Here is a 19,655-nt window from a genome sequence, read left to right as displayed (position 1 = left end):
CCGGATGTAGTGCAAGCACGTACACAGCTTCCAATATCGGGCTAAATAAATAAATAAATAAATAAAACTAGACATAGACGTCGCGATGTTGACCGATATGACTCTACCCACATTATGTCTTTGCTTACTCCAACTTTGATCTACACCCCCAAGATAATTTGACCTCAATATCTATTCTGTACATATGTATCATGGTACATGTACTTAGTTTAGTTCTAATCCTACTGCCAATGGCATCACATTAACAGGAGTTTTAATGTGACCTCTGACCCTCGACCCTTGAGTAACAAATAATCTATCATGGATGGACACACTGACAGGTTTACACATACTTGTACCAAGTTTGATTCAAGTCACTTCAGCCGTTCTTAAGTTATGGCGGTAACGAAAACCTATCATGGACGGACGGACATCATGAAAACAATGCATCCGGGGACATCATTGCAGAAATATAAACACATTACTTACAAGTGACATGCACAACAACCGATTCAAACATGGACAAGGTGGAGAGCAAGTCAAACATGCTGAATACTTTATACAACACACAACATGCATTTTAAGGCCATTTTCCCTGCTAGAGCGGGGGTATATGCTGAATACGTTATAGACGAATAAAAATAATAACTGGAGAGTTCATAGAACACGATACCCCGTGCAGTGTTCAAATGTATACATCTATCTATAATTCCAGTAATCTCTGTGTGTATGTGTGTGTGTCTGTGTGTGTGTGTGTGTCTGTGTGTGTGTGTGTGTGTTTGTCTGTGACCGCTGTTTCTCGACAACCACGGGTCCGATCTAATTGAAACTTGCCAGGTATATTGCTGGGGACCCGAGGATGTGCCTTTTCAAGGTTTGAAATGAATCGGACAAGTGGTTCCCAAGGTATGGTCACCGTACTCGCAAGCCGTTCGCTTTGGCTTTGCGAATGAACCAAACCATTTCATGTAAATAGAGGGGGGGGGGTTCTACCGTACTCGCAAGCCGTTCGCTTTGGCTTTGCGAATGGACCAAACCATTTCATGTAAATAGAGGGGGGGGGATATAATTTTAGATATATATATAGTACGGGCACGCCCTAGTTACATAAATTTCAATAAAATTCGTTCTTTTCCTTTTACCTTTATAAGGGGTGAGGTCTGACAGCACCAACCTCCTGCCCTGTCTTGACCACGATCCTCCTCCACTTCCCTCTGTCCTCAGCCAACTCTACACTCACCAACCATCCCCACCTTACTGAAATTCCTCTTCACACAATCCTTCTATCTCAACCGTGGTCTACCTCTTTTCCTCCTAACTTCTTCCCTCAACCTATCCGCTCTCTTCACCATTCTCTCTTCGCTTATCCGCACCAAATGTCCAGCCCGTCTGAGTCAGCATTTCACCAATCTCCCCGTCAAGCTAATCTGCACACCAATCTCCTCCCTCAGTTCATCCATTCTCCTTAAATCCACCCTCTTCACTCCCACAATCCTCTTGACCCAGTTGTTTTCCCAAACATGCAGCCTCTGTTGTTGTCTCTCTGTCAATGCCATCGTCTCAAGACCGGAAAGGTAGGCCGGTGTTACATACGACAACAAAACCTTTCCCTTCAATGCTCTTGAAATGTGTCTGCCATTATTCCTTCCACCCTCCTCCACACATTCACACCCATCTGAATCCTCCTCCGCACCTCTGCCTCTGACTTACCATTCCCGGTCACTGTTCCCCCCAGATACTCGACCCTATTTCCTTGTTCGATCTCGTTCCCCTCTAACCTGATATTCATTTATTTTCTCTGATGCCCGACCCATATCACCTTCATCTTCTCCATGCTAATTTTCAGCCCATGTTTCTCAAATGTCTCTTTCCACTCCCACAGTACTTTCCACTCCCCTGCATCTCCCACCAACTCTCCATCACAAGAACCAGATCGTCGGCATAAAAAATCCTCCCCAGAATGACTTTCATGTTTACCTTCCAGCTTACCAGCTCCATCATGATAAACAGGAGTGGCGTGAGCTAAAATAACGATTTTGAAGATCGTTATAAAAAAAAAAATTAAAAAATCGGGAAGTTTAGCACTATCAAAACTGTCTAGTTAGTACACCATCCTATAGTAGAGAAGGGCCAAGTACTGCAAAACGGGAGGTTCATGGAAGTGACAAGAGACGATTTGTGTTGTACAGTGTTCAAGAATATAATTCAGTTTAAATAAAATAGAGATTATCAAAAAGTCGTATTAATAAATTAATTCTGGGTTTTACCACCGTTGACACAGTGGCTATTACACCTCCTTATTTAACACATTACATGAGGTATGTCTGTGTGTCCTTTATCACATCCTTAAAAACACTAAGATTCCTGTTTGGAATGACTTTCAATTTTTTTTCACTACCAGAAAGGTAGATGAAGAAAAAAAATAAATAATAATAATAATTATTATAATAAAAGATACATATATATATATATATGTATATATATATATATATATATATATAAATAACTGAGAAATAGTAGAAACCACAGTACGAGCAGGGCGTCTCATTTGCATTAAATAAATAATCGGGAGAATAAATCAGACGCGGACGTAGCTTCAGGATATCGATCTTTAATTTTCGACAAGCTTTCGACCAACAAAGGTCTTCTTCTTAGTCGTCCCCAAGTTCAACGGAAGTTGTCTTTATGTATACATATATATATATCTTTATATATATATATATCTTTATATATATATATATCTTTATATATATATATATCTTTATATATATATATATATATATATATATATATATATATATATATATATATATATATATATATATATATATATATATATATATATATATATATATATATATATATATAAAGATATATATATATATAAAGATATATATATATATATATATATATTACAGTGAAACCTTGACTTACGAGTTTAATTCGTTCTGTGACCGAGCTCGTAACTCAATTTGCTCGTTTCTCAAATTAAATTTCCCCATTAAAATGCATTGAAATGCTATTAATCCGTTCCAGCCCCCAAAAAACCACACCAATTTTTTTTGTTACGTGTTTTTAAAATAAGAAAAATGTACTTTATAAATAACAAATAATGTATAAACAAGCACGACCTCGTATATACTGTACATAATAAGCGGCGTTACGCGCGCTGCTTGTAAACAAGGAGGAAGCGGACAACGCGGTAATTTGTAAGAGTCTTTATTCAAGAGCTCACTGTAACACTGGCGCGCTCCGGGCTGCGCGCCCGGTGTATATCCTGAGGCCACGCCTACCCCTCGGCGTGGCCCCCGCCCACTTGGTGCGCGGAATGATGTCACCACGCCAGTGAGCTTCCGTGTCCGCCACAATGTAAAGAAATAAACTGGTTTTATTAAGTGTATTTACCTTGAAGATCAGACGAAGATGCTGGCGGAGGTGGAGGAGATGACTTTTGCCTTTTTCGCCACACTTTCCTCCCTTTCACTTGCAGGGCGTTTCAATAAAAACCTGTCCAACGAGGTTTGTTTCTTCCTCCCTTTCAAAATGTTTCGATCGTACTGCTTCGATCGTACTGCCTCGCCAAGTCGACAACACGCACACCTCGCTCATGTTTTTCGACGATTGCATGTTTTATATCCAAGCACATCATCCTCTTCTTCTTCTCAGTACTGCCCTTGGCACTCAATTTCTTAGGACCCATGGTTAAAACTAAGAAATTTTCCAAAATAACCAACATGCGAAAACAAAGCAGCAGCGATATACGGCAGAGATGCTTGCACGGCAAGATAACCACGTGACCTGAACCCACCTGGTGGCGGGTGGCGTAAGCTCGTAACTCAGATCTCGGCTCGCATCTCAAAGCAATAAACCGCCCGAGCGACGGCTCGTATCTCGGAAAACTCGTAAGTTGGTGCACTCGTAAGTCAAGGTTTCACTGTATATATATATATATATATATATATATATATATATATATATATATATATATATATATATATATATATATATATATATACAGTAATACCCCGGCCTACGTCATTAATTGGTTCCATAAGCCGTGACGTAACTCGGTTTTTGACGTAAACCGGGCGTAATGCCTTTTAGCTCTTTCACGAGCCTCGATCTTGCAAACCGAAAAAAAAAAAAATTGCCTTAAAATGAAGACAAGCACCGTAAAACGAGAGTAAATAACTCGCGAAAGTATATAACTATCGCTAAACCTTAAAGAACACTAAAAACACATTTTGGTCATATTTTTTAATGAGTAATGAACACAATTAATAAATGAATTTGTAAAGAATAATAAATAAAATTAATAAGATTATGTTATTCACCTTGAACATGGCGTCTCTTCTGAACACAAACACACATTTTAGCAGTCTTATCCGGCAGCGCTTTTTCAGTGACGTATGCGAGAATACGTTCCCTATCATGAATGATGGTCGACACCGTCGACCGTGGCAGCCCTAAGGCATAGACCTTATCGCGAATCGGTGAATATCAACAGAGGGCGCTCCACCGCAAAGCATGATGGGATCGAAAAGGGGGCAAAGGTAAACACGAACCCAGAAGAGGAAGCGTCTGTCTACGATCGATGCTGTGTTTACGGAAAGGAAGATGGCTATGAAAGAAATTGAGCGTTTTTTGGCATTAAAATCCAGCGATTTAAAGAAATATTTGAGGGAAAGGGGGGTTCCCATTGGAGAAGAGAAACAACCTGCTTATGCAAGAACAGTTCCTGAATGTTGAAACCTCGATCGGCCATACAAATATCGCCAGGCTGGAACTTGTCTGCAATGTTCATCATCTTTACAATTTTTTTGTCCGACGTGTTTCCTCCTGTAGGTTTGGAAATGTATGAAATTGTTCCGCTAGGTGTAATACCAAGCAGTCTGTCAAAGTGACAGCGACCGCCGGCGGCGCTATTGCCCCTTTCCGATCCCATGACACATTGCGGTTCCAAATCGCGATAAGGTCTATGCGCTATCACCGACACCTTTTCACCTTTTTCATACCTTTTAATCAGATTTAACTTATCTTCCATCGTAACCACATTACGATTGGAAACACTAGCATTATCCTTCTTAGGACCCATGGCTAACACAGACACAGTAAAGGAATACTGTACATCGCCTCTGTTTTGAATGAGAACCAGCAGTTGCGCGTACGTACAGTATACTGTACGTACATTTTTATATATTTACCTTCGCAAAAGCGGAAGGTTATGTTTTGATCGCTGTGTATTTATTTGTATGTCTGTGTGTGTGTGTGTGTGTGTGTATGTTATTCGCATAACTCAAAAAGTATTCAACCGAATTGCATGAAATTTGGTGGGATGATTGGTTATTATACGGGACACATTTGATTAGATTTTGGGAGCAATCGGGTCAAAGGTCAAGGTCAAGGTCACGAAAAGGTCAAATGTTCACTGTTCTGTTCCCTACACTCCCATGCCAAGTACAGAACAGTAGCTGCGGCGAAGGTATGCGCTCTACCGAGTGCCCGTTCTAGTTTTAATGTGCTTTCACACATTAAACTTCTCACACATTATAAAATACAATAAGTATTCTAAATTGTTTTTTACCTTCTTTTATTGTTAATTTATGTACTATTTTATTTATTTTAAATATATTTTTAAGGGGAAAATTTTTTTTTCACGTCCGTAGGAGTGACGTAAAGTCGCACATAATGACGTTCGCTGAACTGAAATTTACTCTAGAAGAGGGCGTAAAATCGGATTTGACGTAGGTCGAAATGGCGTAAAACGGGGTATGACTATATATATATATATATATATATATATATATATATATATATATATATATATATATATATATATGTCAAGTCGTAGATTCGTTATTGCTAAGAATTCTGTATAAGACGTCTTGAATAATATGTTATGATTTTAATGTTGCTTATATGCTATTTTCATAAGTGAATAAAGGGCTTTTCTCTTCGCTTTAGTATAAATGAGAAATGCTCGCTTCGGTCGTGCTGGGCAAATGGTTTTTCGTATACGTGTGCCCTTTCACCTAGATAAGTCCGGTCGTAAAAACCCTCTTTGATTCGCAGATGGCGCCTCGAGCCGCGGGCTGGCGGACGTTTATACGCGCATGGAATGTGTAGTTTCATGTAAGATGCTCGGATTGTAAACCTTTGGATAATGGTCTTATCTGGGCCAAACATGCACTCTTCTCTCTGTGAGTTACATTTTCTGTCACCTCGGAGCTTTGAAACTACATCTGGTCCGAATGATAAGGTGCGTGCTGCACTCCCCCGAATGACAGAGCGGATAACGGTGGGGGCTAGGGATAACGGTGGGAGGAACTCTCGCCAGTTCCTTTGTTCTCTCGGAGATTTTCTGATAAATCGTGTTCCTATATAAGTAAACTGTGAATCTTTGCACACCAGGAAGGGCTGAACGTGGCACAAGGGCGAGTCGTGCTGTCGATGTTCGCCTTCCTCCGGATCTGTATAAGTTGGTTTTTAATAAAGCTGCGTCATTTTCAAACTGTTTGTGGACTTCTTTTGCAAACGAAGAGCCGCTTCTTCACATATATATATTGTTGTGGATATGAGAATGTTTTTTTTTTTTATTGTTGTGCAATGAATTGTTGTAAAATGTCACCCTCCTTCCTGCAATTGTTGTTGTATAAAGGTCAAAGGGCGTTCCCGTAGTTAATTCCATAAAACATACACGAAGGACACCATATATCCCTGTTCAGTAGTTATATCCTTATTATGTGTATTAGTGTAAGGCTGTGTCTTCCATTAATTGAAATACTCCATTGCACCAAGTGAAATAAGAGTAGATCCCCTTTCCCTTCACATTCCCCTTCCAACAAATTGCCAACTATTCCCTCCGCGACTCCATTCGCCACGAGGTCGGCTCGGAGAAGAAGGGGGAGGAGCTGCCGACTCCTGGGCGTGCACGCCCATCGTCATCAAGGGCGGAGCCAGAGGGCCATGCCGACCAATCAGGGCCGAGGCGAGCTGACCGATGGGCGTGTCCTGGACACCAGCGGCTTGATCGCCTGAGGCGCTATAAAGAGCGCGTGCGAAAGCCTTGAAGTTGTTGGACTAAGAGAGAGGAAAGAAGTGTGCACGAGGGCGAAGCAAGAGAGGAACGTCCTGAGAGAGATACGTCCTAAGATATACGTCCAAAGAGATACATGCAGAGATACGTGCGACGATCAAGTGCAAGCGAGTCAGAGCGGCGGAGTGCGCAGTGCCAAGCGCAAGAGAGTTCTAAGGAGGAGCTTTGGAGAGCGCACGGTGCACCGGAGGGGCTTCGCCGTGCAGTTTGGAACCGCGGCTGTTGGCGATCCCAGCTCGGGTATTGACGGCGGCTATCCGCTCCCGGCCCGACCGATCCCCGCTGAACCTTCCTCCCCCGCCAAGCCATTCCTCCTTCCGATCCTTCCTGCCTGCAAATTCCCAATTCGTGTGAGTCCGTCTTTCGTTTGTTCTGTCCAGGGTTCTAAGTAAGACTGCCATAGATAAGCTAAGTTTCACTGTGTCCGCTACCTTTCTTCTTCTGTTTTTATTTTATTATCCTTCCTTCTCCTTGGTTTCTTTGATTGTGTAAATAGTAGGAATAAATTTAGTAGCATTTCCAACCTTTTTGCTTTGGTGTTCTTCTTCTTCACATCCTTCGCTTTAGTCTTTTCCCCATTGAATATCTGTGGCGCGATTCGGCCAACGTTCAGGAATCGGGTTAGTCGGGGTAACTGTTCGGGCGCGGCGGCCATCCGCTCGGCAAACAACATCCTCGCCGCGGTCCCGTAACAATTGGTAGTCAGGAGTTGGGATTCGAACCTGGGACTAAATTTATTTAGCCCAAATTTTGGGACACCAATTGTACTATTGGCCGTAACAATTGGTGTCGGGAGCGAGATTGGACCCGAAGCGCGCTTAACGCGCTCAAAATTTCGAGCGGCCGAAATTTGTTTTGTTTTAGAAAAACCCAATCTTTGAAATCGCGCCATGGCTAGTCAAGGCGATCGGATGCAAGTGGGTGAGCTAGAAGAGGGGTTAGGGGTAACACAGGACCACAGGGAAGAAATGGAGGAGAGCAATGATGATGTGGTTGAGGAGGTGTCAGGTGCACAAAATGGCGCCCTCGCGCACGTGAATGCAGCGGCACCAAATTTAGCGGCGCCCGTGACCGTAGCAGCACCGGTGGATTCGAAACTTTTTTTGCTACAAATGGGGGCCCTTATGGACAAAATGGGTGAGCGAATGAGGGACGAAGCGAGGGCTAATAATGTACGATTGGAAAACCAACTTGTGGGAATGAGGGCTGATAGCGAGAAAATGGAAAACAGAATGAGGAACGAAGCGAGGGGTACTAGTGAGCAATTAAGAGACGGGTTAAACAATATGGGAAATAAATTTGAGGAGCTCGGAAGCAAATTGGAGGGACTCGGAAGCAAATTGGAGGGGCTCGGAAGCAAATTTAAGGGATTCGGAAGCGGAGTAGGGGACAAACTGGGGAGCATGGTTGGCCAAGCCAAATAAATTAATGAGGGGTTGGAGAGGGACAGAGACCGCAGGTTGAGCGAAAGGGTCCCAAGGGTGCACGACGAGGTAAAGCGGGTCGAGGAGCACTGGTTGGGCGAAGTGGAGAAAAGCACGGGTAACTGGACCGGGGTAGAAATCGTGACCCGGGGTAAAGGGCAGCCGGCGACCGTTGAGGTAGAAGAGGGAATTTTATTAAAGCCAGCGGTCGTCGTGGTGAATAAAGAGAAAGCAAAAATGCTGGGAATTAAAATTGAAGAGACGACGGAGGTAGCCCGGGAATTGCAGGGAGAAATGGATTATGTACAAAGTCCCTGCTCACATCATGATGCTGTGCTTAACCCAAATGGAAGTTTGCAGATGCGCGTGGAGAAAAGGATCCCCCAGGTGAGTCGTGCTGTGTATTGTACGGGGAGATTTTGTAAGAGGATGTCTGGCGACAAAATAATTTTCGCGCGCTTGGGATCGAGGAAGCATCCGGGCGTTGGTGAGGGGTCCCGTGTGAGTGGAAATGGCACGCGTGTGAGGAAAAAGTGTGCGTCGGCGAGTGGGTGTGTTATAAAGTGTGGGAGTGAAACCGAGTGCGAGCGAGAATGCACGTCGGGGTGTACGGAGTGTGACACAGGGAGTGAGAGCGATACGGAGTGTACGTGCGAGGGGGAGTGTGACACGGAGAGTAAGGTGGTGGTGGAACGTGTGCGAGGAAGCACACCTGAGTTGGTTGTGGCGCGGGTGTGGGAGAGCCCATCTGAGCGCGTTAGTGGGTGGATGCAAGAGTGCACGCCCATGGTGAGTGTTACGGAGGACGTAACGGAGGAGAGGTGTGGACCGAAGTGTGCGAACGGCGAGTGTGCGCGAGAGGTGTGGTGTGCAACAGGGAGTGCGGTGGTGGAATGGACAGTGTGTGGGATGCACTGGAGGCGTTGGAACGCCAGGTTTTGTGAGTGTGAAACGGGTCGCGTATGCAAGTGAGGCATCGACGTTGAACGGGTTAGCGTTTAGGGCGACGGATAGCCGATGCGAGCACTCGGGGCGCGGTGCGCTTTGTTGGATGCCAGGCCCGGCGCGGATCGATGCTGCGTCGCTTCTCTTCGAAGCGTCGTTGCCGATTCGGGCTTGGCCCCACCCCGCACGGTCGAGTCCGGGCCTTGTCGGGCGAGTCGACCGGTCCGGTTCAAGGGCGAGTGGGAGGAAGCGGACCGGTGCCCCCTTGCGGGGACGGGGTTCCGACCGGGCGAGCCTCAGTCATCGGGCCCAGGACCGCAAGGTACCGAGCCGCGATGATGCGTGGAAACTCGGCCCGAGCATGCCTCCTCCCCAGAGTCGTGAATGCCGGACGGATCCAACTGCAGGCGACCAAACCACCCGAATTCATTGCTCGGCTTTACGAAGCCGAGTTTAATGTCATAACGCACCGAGGCTAGGATGTAGCGGACTGTGATGATGGTGATAGTGTTTTTGGATTCAAAATTTTGGGATAGAAAATTTTTGATTGGTTGCAATTTGGTGAGCAAAATTGATAGTAGAAGATGCCCGATGTGGTGGGATGGCAACTCTGCCATCTCTCACAGCGGGGGCAAAGGAGCACTAGTTATGGGGTTTATGGCAGTGAAAACTAGCCCGGGAGGGTTAGGATATAGTGTGTAGGGACCTTGAGAAGATGACCTTAGGTAACGTTAAGGTTAGGTAGTGACAATGATACCTGTAGTGGGGACGCAGGTAGATTAGTTTGGATGATAATGACGTGGTATGTGCTTAGTTTAAAGCGAAGACAGGGAGCACTAAGTTAGCAGGGCAACAGGTAGATTAGATGATGCCGTGTGTGTGGTTAAAAGGTGATTGCACAGGTGTGCAACTGGACAGGTGTATGGAGCAGTGTATGAGGGAGTGATGGTGATGTGTATTGTGCTGACCAAATGGTCCAGGAAGGAAGGTGGCACCAGGTGTGATTGCACAGGTGTGCAACAACAGGTGAATGGAAAACAGGTGTATGGAATAAATGGTCTGGAGTATATGGAGTATTGGAATGGATGGTCGTGGAGTGAGTATGGGGGAAACTGTGGAGTGGAGTGGATGGTGCGAAGGTGTGGATGGGGGAAAGGAGGATGGACCCCATCACGAATACCCGGGGAGGGTAGTGTAAGAGTTAGGTAGAGGGTACAGGTAAATTGTGGTTGGATATTGGCATCTGTGGTGCGTGGTGGAAGAATGGTGATTGGATAGGTGCATTAGTGTTGTGGAAATGGCTGGGCGTGTAGCCTGTTAGTGTGTGTAGTTGTATGGGCACTCCACCACTGTGAGGATGTCGGCCAGGTGAGGCCGCAGGTGGGCTCTGGGAGCCGGTAGAGTTGTTGTGGATGGGGCCCGAGGATCCGGAGGACGGACCAGGGTAGCCCAGTGCCAGAGGGCACCAAGGGGTGACAGAGCCAGGAGGGGCCTTCCCCAATTAGATAGGTTCGGGTGAGGAGCTAGGTGAGCTCGGGTGGCAACTACAGTGGTGGAGGTGTGCAGGTGGGTAGACCTGCTGGGAGAGCTGCACGACCCAGCCCGGAAATTGTGCAAGGGCACAGGGAGTTGCATCGGGGGAGTGAGACCCCAAATTGAGAAGCACCACAGTTTGGTCAATGGGAATTGGTTTTTAGAACCCATAGTGTAAGTTGGCCAATGGATTGGCAGGGAAAGACCCCGGGTAGTGTAAAGTGTGTTAATGTCATTTAGAGGATAGTTAGGATTAAGAATCTCCTCGCACCATCTACATCCACTCACCTGAGGTGACGCTACTCCACACCATGCCATGGATGTTTTGTTATTTCATTATTTAGATGCAAATGTTTGGAATGTGAGACGCATCATGACGTGGGTGTGACATTGTGCTTTGTGTTCCATCTCTTCCTCCTTATGAGGATTGATTTATGAATTGGATGATGGCAAATTTTGATTAGTGGGATTGTGGTGACGAATTTGGTGTAGGAGAAATATGGGGGAGACGTGACAGTAGTGACGAATTTGTAAAGGTGTAGATTGTTGTAAATATGGGGTAAGGGCAAGGGTAGAGTAGGTGACAGGGGGGGGGGTGACGTACGGTAGGGACGAGCTTTTCTCCGCTCCGTCTCCATACGCACCTCGCCTTGCATTGCCTTTATTGATGTGTACCCTTGAGACCTTACCCCTCGCTCATCTGTCTTTTCCCCCCTTGTCTCCCACATGAGGACTGTGCGCCACTGGGCGCCGAGGGGAGCGTGCGAGAGTCCGCCATTGGGCGCCCGAACCTCTCGCAACCACAGCTGTCTGCATCGATGCACCACCTTATGGACCACATGTCTGTGGCTGAGCACCACTTATGGACCCCATGGGTTGGGGCATGGCCCCTCTGCTGGAACCGGCCATGAAGGCCCGAGATCTTGCTGGCGGACCTTGGTCACAGGGCACCGATGCCCCACAGGTGAACCACACGTAGTCGGCCCTGTGGGCCATAAATAAATAAAATAAAAATGGACACGTTTTGTGCAAGTTTTATGTCCAAATAGGCCGCCAGCAAAGAAGATGACAACCACAGGAAAATAACAATAGCCAGCAGAGGGAGCCGAAGAGGAAGACCAGCACCAGGGTTCGTTGTTTTTATTTTTATGAACTATGATGACTGTGCACCGATTGGTGCTTGAGGGTGCTTTGGTGCGTTTTTGGGTGCTTTCATGGTGCATCGATGCAGGGCAAACTGTCTCCCCCCCAAAAAGAACGATCACAGGTCCTGGGTTAGTATTGTAAATAAAAGCAGAGCCATTGTAAATAATGCGCCCCCACCGTAAATGTGTAGTTTGAAGACCATTCCGCAATTCGGTTAGCTGTGGGTGTGAATCTGTTAGGCAGGGTGCAATGGAGCAGCGGGACATATTTATATATGTTTTAAAACTGTCACACTCAGGGTCAGGTTAAATGTAGAGGGAACTACACCTACGTGCCACACTAAAAGCTAAAGTTCATAGGCCCGGGACGTGCCTAAGGGGAGGAGGGTGCAGTGTTGTGGATAAGAGAATGTTGTTTTTGTTATTGTTGTGTAATGAATTGTTGTAAAATGTCACCCTCCTTCCTGCAATTGTTGTTGTATAAAGGTCAAAGGGCGTTCCCGTAGTTAATTCCATAAAACATACACGAAGGACACCATATATCCCTGTTCAGTAGTTATATCCTTATTATGTGTATTAGTGTAAGGCTGTGTCTTCCATTAATTGAAATACTCCATTGCACCAAGTGAAAAAAAGAGTAGATCCCCTTTCCCTTCACATTCCCCTTCCAACAAATTGCCAACTGTTCCCTCCGCGACTCCATTCGCCACGAGGTCGGCTCGGAGAAGAAGGGGGAGGAGCTGCCGACTCCTGGGCGTGCCCGCCCATCGTCATCAAGGGCGGAGCCAGAGGGCCGTGCCGACCAATCAGGGCCGAGGCGAGCTGACCGATGGGCGTGTCCTGGACACCAGCGGCTTGATCGCCTGAGGCGCTATAAAGAGCGCGTGCGAAAGCCTTGAAGTTGTTGGACTAAGAGAGAGGAAAGAAGTGTGCACGAGGGCGAAGCAAGAGAGGAACGTCCTGAGAGAGATACGTCCTAAGATATACGTCCAAAGAGATACATGCAGAGATACGTGCGACGATCAAGTGCAAGCGAGTCAGAGCGGCAGAGTGCGCAGTGCCAAGCGCAAGAGAGTTCTGAGGAGGAGCTTTGGAGAGCGCACGGTGCACCGGAGGGGCTTCGCCGTGCAGTTTGGAACCGCGGCTGTTGGCGATCCCAGCTCGGGTATTGACGGCGGCTATCCGCTCCCGGCCCGACCGATCCCCGCTGAACCTTCCTCCCCCGCCAAGCCATTCCTCCTTCCGATCCTTCCTGCCTGCAAATTCCCAATTCGTGTGAGTCCGTCTTTCGTTTGTTCTGTCCAGGGTTCTAAGTAAGACTGCCATAGATAAGCTAAGTTTCACTGTGTCCGCTTCTTCTTCTTCTGTTTTTATTTTATTATCCTTCCTTCTCCTTGGTTTCTTTGATTGTGTAAATAGTAGGAATAAATTTAGTAGCATTTCCAACCTTTTTGCTTTGGTGTTCTTCTTCTTCTTCACATCCTTCGCTTTAGTCTTTTCCCCATTGAATATCTGTGGCGCGATTCGGCCAACGTTCAGGAATCGGGGTACTGTTCGGGCGCGGCGGCCATCCGCTCGGCAAACAACATCCTCGCCGCGGTCCCGTAAATATATATATATATATATATATATATATATATATATATATATATATATATGTGTGTATATCTATATATATCTATATATATATCTATATATATATCTATATACAGTGGAACCTCGACTTACGAGTGCCCCAACTTACGAGTTTTTCGAGATACGAGCCGTCACTCTGGCAGTTTATTGCTTTGAGATGCGAGCCGAGATCCGAGTTACGAGCTTTCGCCACCCGGTCACGTGGTTATCTTGCCGTGCACGTACAGTATCTCTGTCGTAGTATAGCGCTGCATTTTAGATTTCGCATTTCGGTTATTTTGAGTTTACGCCGCCAGGTGGGCTCCGGTCACGTGGTTATCTTGCCGTGCACGTACAGTATCTCTGTCGTATAGCGCTAATGATATATAACGCCGCCGATAATGATATGATAATTTATGATAATCTATGCAGCACGACGTGGTCCTCACGTCACACAAGGCGCCTTTGCCGGCGCAAAACGGCTCTCTCAGGGTCAAACTCGGTATCGTTTTGAGCGCACGGTTCAGACCTTCAAGAAAAAGTTTATTTTGTAAAAATCGAGCCACGCGTTCAAAAGATATGACCGGTTTTGTTCGCCGGCACGTCGGCGCTCGAATCGAATCGAGTTAAAACGAACACTGCCGTTGTCGGGTCCGTCTGAGACAACCACCGGGCCTAGAACGCTGGGACCGGTCTCGTTGGATAGGCCTGGATCAGATCTCGAAACGCTGGAAGCTGCACCTCTCTGTGATAATCTTGTGGACCATGACAAGAGATCGTGCGACACGTGGTTATCATGCCGTGCAAGTACAGTATCTCTGCCGTCAACTTGTTCAGAGTGCCGGCGATAGCTCGCCTTCTCTTTGTGGAAAACACGGTGAGATCCTTAACATCCAACAACTAATGGGACGCAAACGGGGCGCCCAGTTTAGCGGTACACACATTGATGAATCACCCTGCCTGTGATTCACCCATGACAGGTTATAGCTGGGTCGGGATTCAAACCCAGGCTGGACAGTTTAGACTTTAGAGTCAAGTGTGCGTACCTCCAGTCCAGGCCATCCTGCCAACTTGTATGCTGCATACAGGTGAAATATAAAGCGCGAGATATTTTTATATATACTGTATATTTAAAAAAAAATTGGTGTGGTTTTTGGCGGGCTGGAACGGATTAATAGCATTTCAATGCATTTCAATGGGGAAATTTGATTTGAGATACGAGCAATTTGACTTACGAGCTCGGTCACGGAACGGATTAAACTCGTAAGTCAAGGTTCCACTGTATATATATCTATATATATATCTATATATATATATATATATATATATGTATATATATATATATATATATATATATATATATATATATATATATATATATATATTTGTGCAGCGTCTGTCCTGTCCTGTGTTGTGTCTTGTGTTGTCACTGAACTACTTTCTCAAACTTTTGTGAAATCGTACCAAACTTCTGGTATGCACATATCTCTCCCGTCGGTATGTCCTAAGGGTATTTTTTTTTTTTTAAATTGCAAATTTTTTTTTGGGGGGGGGGGGGGGGGGGGGGATTATTTTGGGAATTTTTTTTTTTTCAACTTCAATTGTTTATAAAATGTGATATCACGTATATTACAAATACATTTGTGCAAAATAATTGTTTGAATTATGATTGGTTTAAACAATGACAAAACGGCAACTCGGGTACAGTCATTTATCTATATATCGACACATCTGGGCAGTGTCTGTGTTGTCACTTAACGACTCCCTCAAACTTTTGTTTCCGTGGTTGTGAAGTGTTTTTAATAACGTTGTGGTGGTTTTGAATCACGTGGTGGTGAGGTATTTTGAATTACGTGGTGGTGAGGTGTTTTTAAATGACGTGGTGGTGAGGTGTTTTTAAATGACGTGGTGGTGAGGTGTTTTTAATTAGGTGGTGGTGAGGTGTTTTGAATTAGTTGGTGGTGAGGTGTTTTGAATTATTGGTGGTGAGGTGTTTTTAAATGACTTGGTGGTGAGGTGTTTTTAAATGACTTGGTGGTGAGGTGTTTTTAAATGACGTGGTGGTGAGGTGTTTTTAAATGACGTGGTGGTGAGGTGTTTTTAAATGACGTGGTGGTGAGGTGTTTTTAAATGACGTGGTGGTGAGGTGTTTTTAAATGACGTGGTGGTGAGGTGTTTTTAAATGACGTGGTGGTGAGGTGTTTTTAAATGACGTGGTGGTGAGGTGTTTTTAAATGACGTGGTGGTGAGGTGTTTTTAAATGACGTGGTGGTGAGGTGTTTTTAAATGACGTGGTGGTGAGGTGTTTTTAAATGACGTGGTGGTGAGGTGTTTTTATTACGTGTTTTATGGCTGTGAGGTGTTTTTATTACGTGTTTTATGGCTGTGAGGTGTTTTTATTACGTGTTTTATGGCTGTGAGGTGTTTTTATTACGTGTTTTATGGCTGTGAGGTGTTTTTAATTTTGTGGTGGTGAGGCGTTTTTATTACGTGTTTTATGGCTGTGTGGTGTTTTTATTACGTGTTTTATGGCTGTGAGGTGTTTTTAATTTCGTGGTGGTGAGGTGTTTTTATTACGTGTTTTTTGGCTGTGAGGTGTTTTTATTACGTGTTTTATGGCTGTGAGGTGTTTTTAATTTTGCGGTGGTGAGGTGTTTTTATGACGTGTTTTATGGCTGTGAGGTGTTTTTATTACGTGTTTTATGGCTGTGAGGTGTTTTTATTTTTGTGGTGGTGGTGTTTTTATTACGTGTTTTATGGCTGTGAGGTGTTTTTATTACGTGTTTTATGGCTGTGAGGTGTTTTTATTACGTGTTTTATGGCTGTGAGGTGTTTTTAATTTCGTTGTGGTGAGGTGTTTTTATTACGTGTTTTATGGCTGTGAGGTGTTTTTATGACGTGCTTGATGGCTGTGAGGTGTTTTCAATTTCGTGGTGGTGAGGTGTTTTTAATTTCGTGGTGGTGAGGTGTTTTTATTACGTGTTTTATGGTGGTGAGGTGTTTTGAATTACTTGGTGGTGAGGTATTTTGAATTACGTGGTGGTGAGGGGTTTTGAATTACGTGGTGGTGAGGTGTTTTGAGTTACATGGTGGTGTGGTGTTTTGAATTACGTGGTGGTGAGGTGTTTTGAATTACATGGTGGTGTGGTGTTTTGAATTACGTGGTGGTGAGGTGTAATCGTCCCAAACTTCCAGTCTGCACCTACCCCTCCCCTATGTATGTGCTGAGGGGTTCTTTCTTGAAAAAAAAACATTCAACCTAAATCTTCAACCTAAATTGCCTATAAAAATGTAATATCACAAACACAACAAATACATTTGTGCAAAGTAATTGTTTGTATTATGATTGGTGAAAATCATAACACAGCAACTCAGGTACAGTCATTAGCCTCAGCTAAAATAAGCCCGTTCCTTAGTATCGACACTTGGTGAGCTAGTATATATATATATATATATATATATACAGACTTGGCATTTAATTTGGAATATTTTTTTTTCTTGACTTGGGTTTACTTTCTTAACTCAGTATATCAATTTGGTGAGTTTCTTTTACACTTTGGTGATTTATTTGTTAAAAGAACCATGTCACTGATTGTCTGTCGCAGCAAGAAGTCAACAACAGGATTATATCACAGGTGGCGTGGCAAAATGTACGGACAGGTGCATTTGATGATTGGCTTCACAGTTGGGTATACAAGGGTTGTTGCGTTCTGTATTAGTGGAAAACAACTGCTGCACGTCTCCAAAAGTTATTGCCGCTTCCTCTGGAGATGGTCCGTCAACTTGACAATGCTGTTTGTCATGGAGTGGTGGCTTTACGAAATTACGGACAGGATCCACTTTAACAAGGACAGGATCAGATGATCCGATTGGAGCAGAAGAAGAGCAGCAGACATTTTCATGGAAGTTAGTCAAAACCAAGTCCAGAAGAGAAGATGCTCCGTTGACTGAGATCCGGGTCGGGAAATTGACAGATTGTGTCAGTCCCAGTGAGTCGCAGATGTCCTTTGCTGAGGAGCCATGGCTGGTGAGAGAGGTACCCACACCCAGCCAACTGGCATGGTGACAATTGAAATCACCACATATGAGGAAGAGAGAGTTGGGATGAGTAGATAGAAGTTGGTCCATATTATCAGACAGCGAGATGTAGATGGAGTCATCACTGTTTGGTGGACGGTACAACACACATATGAACAAGAGGTGGGAGCGAAGGGGAAGCCGTAGCCAGAGGTATTCCTGGGGGTGAGGTGGAGAGAGTGCAGTGCAGGGCGAGTGAGGAAGAGAGTTTTTGATAAAGATAGCAACCCCACCTCCAGGACGAGGCTCAGGTCTATCATACCGGAGGAGGGAGTAACCCGGGAGAGATACTAAGGAATCAGAGACATCATGAAGGAGGAAAGTTTCTGTTTCGCAGATCACGTCTGGTTTGACAGAAGCAACCTGTATGGAGAGATCAGTTCTGTTTGAACGAAGGCCCCGGATGTTTGAGGTCCATACCGTTAATGAAGAGGAAGGGGGAGCATCGGATACAGAACAGGGGGGAGGAGGAGTAGGGTAATATGTGGAAGAGGTGGAAGAGGTAGGGAGAGCTGTTGAAGGTGTGTTAGAGATTTCAGAATAGTTCGGAGAAAGGGAAGGATGGGGCAGACAAAAGGTTTGATGGTGATTGGGTGAGGCACAATGAGGTGTTATTTGAGGAGGGGGAAGAGCGAGGCAGAAGGTTGGGGGAGATGGAGGTGAGAGTTGGAAGGGGGAAGAAGCGGGGAGGACGCTCAAGCAGTGATTCTCAAGCAGAATCACTGCTTGAGAGCATTCTAACCCATTTCAACTGAAGGAAACACGTATTGGGAGTACATACGACATAGCGATTGTGAACACTATTATCGATCACGATTCACGATCACAATCACCACGATCATAGTGTATCGATCACTGTGGAACATTTGGTGAATTATAGTAAGATACTGTTTAGATTTTGATGATTTGCGTGTGATATGATTTAACGGATGTTTATATGAATCGTTTAAAAATTTTAAAAGCCTTCAATTTCTGATATTTTACCTTTTCATTTGGGCCTCCCAATTGAAGCCCCGCCTGTAGGGCGGGTACGGTTGCTAGTTTACACTAAAACTAGAAACAGGCTTACCTTTGGTCAGCCTGCGTTTAACTCGCTCAGCTCAGGGTCTTAATTCTGCTATTTTGTCCGCTCAGCTCGTGTGCCTTGCCTCAGAACAGGTTGGTTTCTGTACAATAAAGCTTCATATCTACAAATCCTAATATCGCTGATCTTCACACCCACAAATCGCTGTACTGTATTCATGTATGCACCTCAAAGAACGCCAGTGTTCGTGCCTTTATTTAATTTCAGCAAAGTCTAATTCGGACATTGTGGGACACTCCAGGCATCTCAACTGTTTCGGTGGGGGTGCTTAAGCTGTTTGGCGAGCGCTCTACGAGCAGCTTGGTAATGGAACACCCGGCTAAATGTAACACCCTTGCTCCCTCAGATTGAGTCTATTTTATTTATGTCCTTCCTTTAAAAAGTAAAAAGTACATATATAGATGAACAAAGGCAGCCTCCCACTCCACCTCTACCCCCACCTGCATGCATGCGTTTGGGCCTGCAGTGTCGTGCGCCGTTCATTCTGTGCCTCACCTTTGTTGCGCTATTTTATTTTCCGCCTATTTGTGCGATCTGCTTTCATTATACAGTGCGTATCAAAAAAAAGGTAATCCGAAGTCAAGGGGTTAATATGCAAAGGTTATTTATTTTGACAATTTACATGTGGTTTACTAATTAAGAGGAGATCGTCAGCTTTCCATTGATACATTCCATGCATCATTGCTGTCACACATGACCGAGTACATGTTCATTGAAAATGACAAGTTCAAATCGCATTTTTACAAAGTTTGGCTAAT

At 44.8% G+C, this 19,655-nt stretch overlaps 1 protein-coding gene across 3 annotated transcripts in view; it reads right to left on the bottom strand.

Moving 5' to 3' along the window:
* Positions 1–19,655, bottom strand: part of LOC137427924 (splicing factor U2AF 65 kDa subunit) — an 80,520-nt gene that overhangs the window by 18,588 nt on the left and 42,277 nt on the right. The window lies entirely within an intron of this gene.

The sequence above is a fragment of the Myxine glutinosa genome, chromosome 5 (assembly GCF_964187855.1).
Source record: "Myxine glutinosa chromosome 5, kmMyxGlut1.1, whole genome shotgun sequence".
Taxonomy (NCBI): Eukaryota; Metazoa; Chordata; class Myxini; order Myxiniformes; family Myxinidae; genus Myxine; species Myxine glutinosa.
Note: the sequence above shows the minus strand (reverse complement) of the source record. Positions and strands in the feature narration are given on the sequence as shown.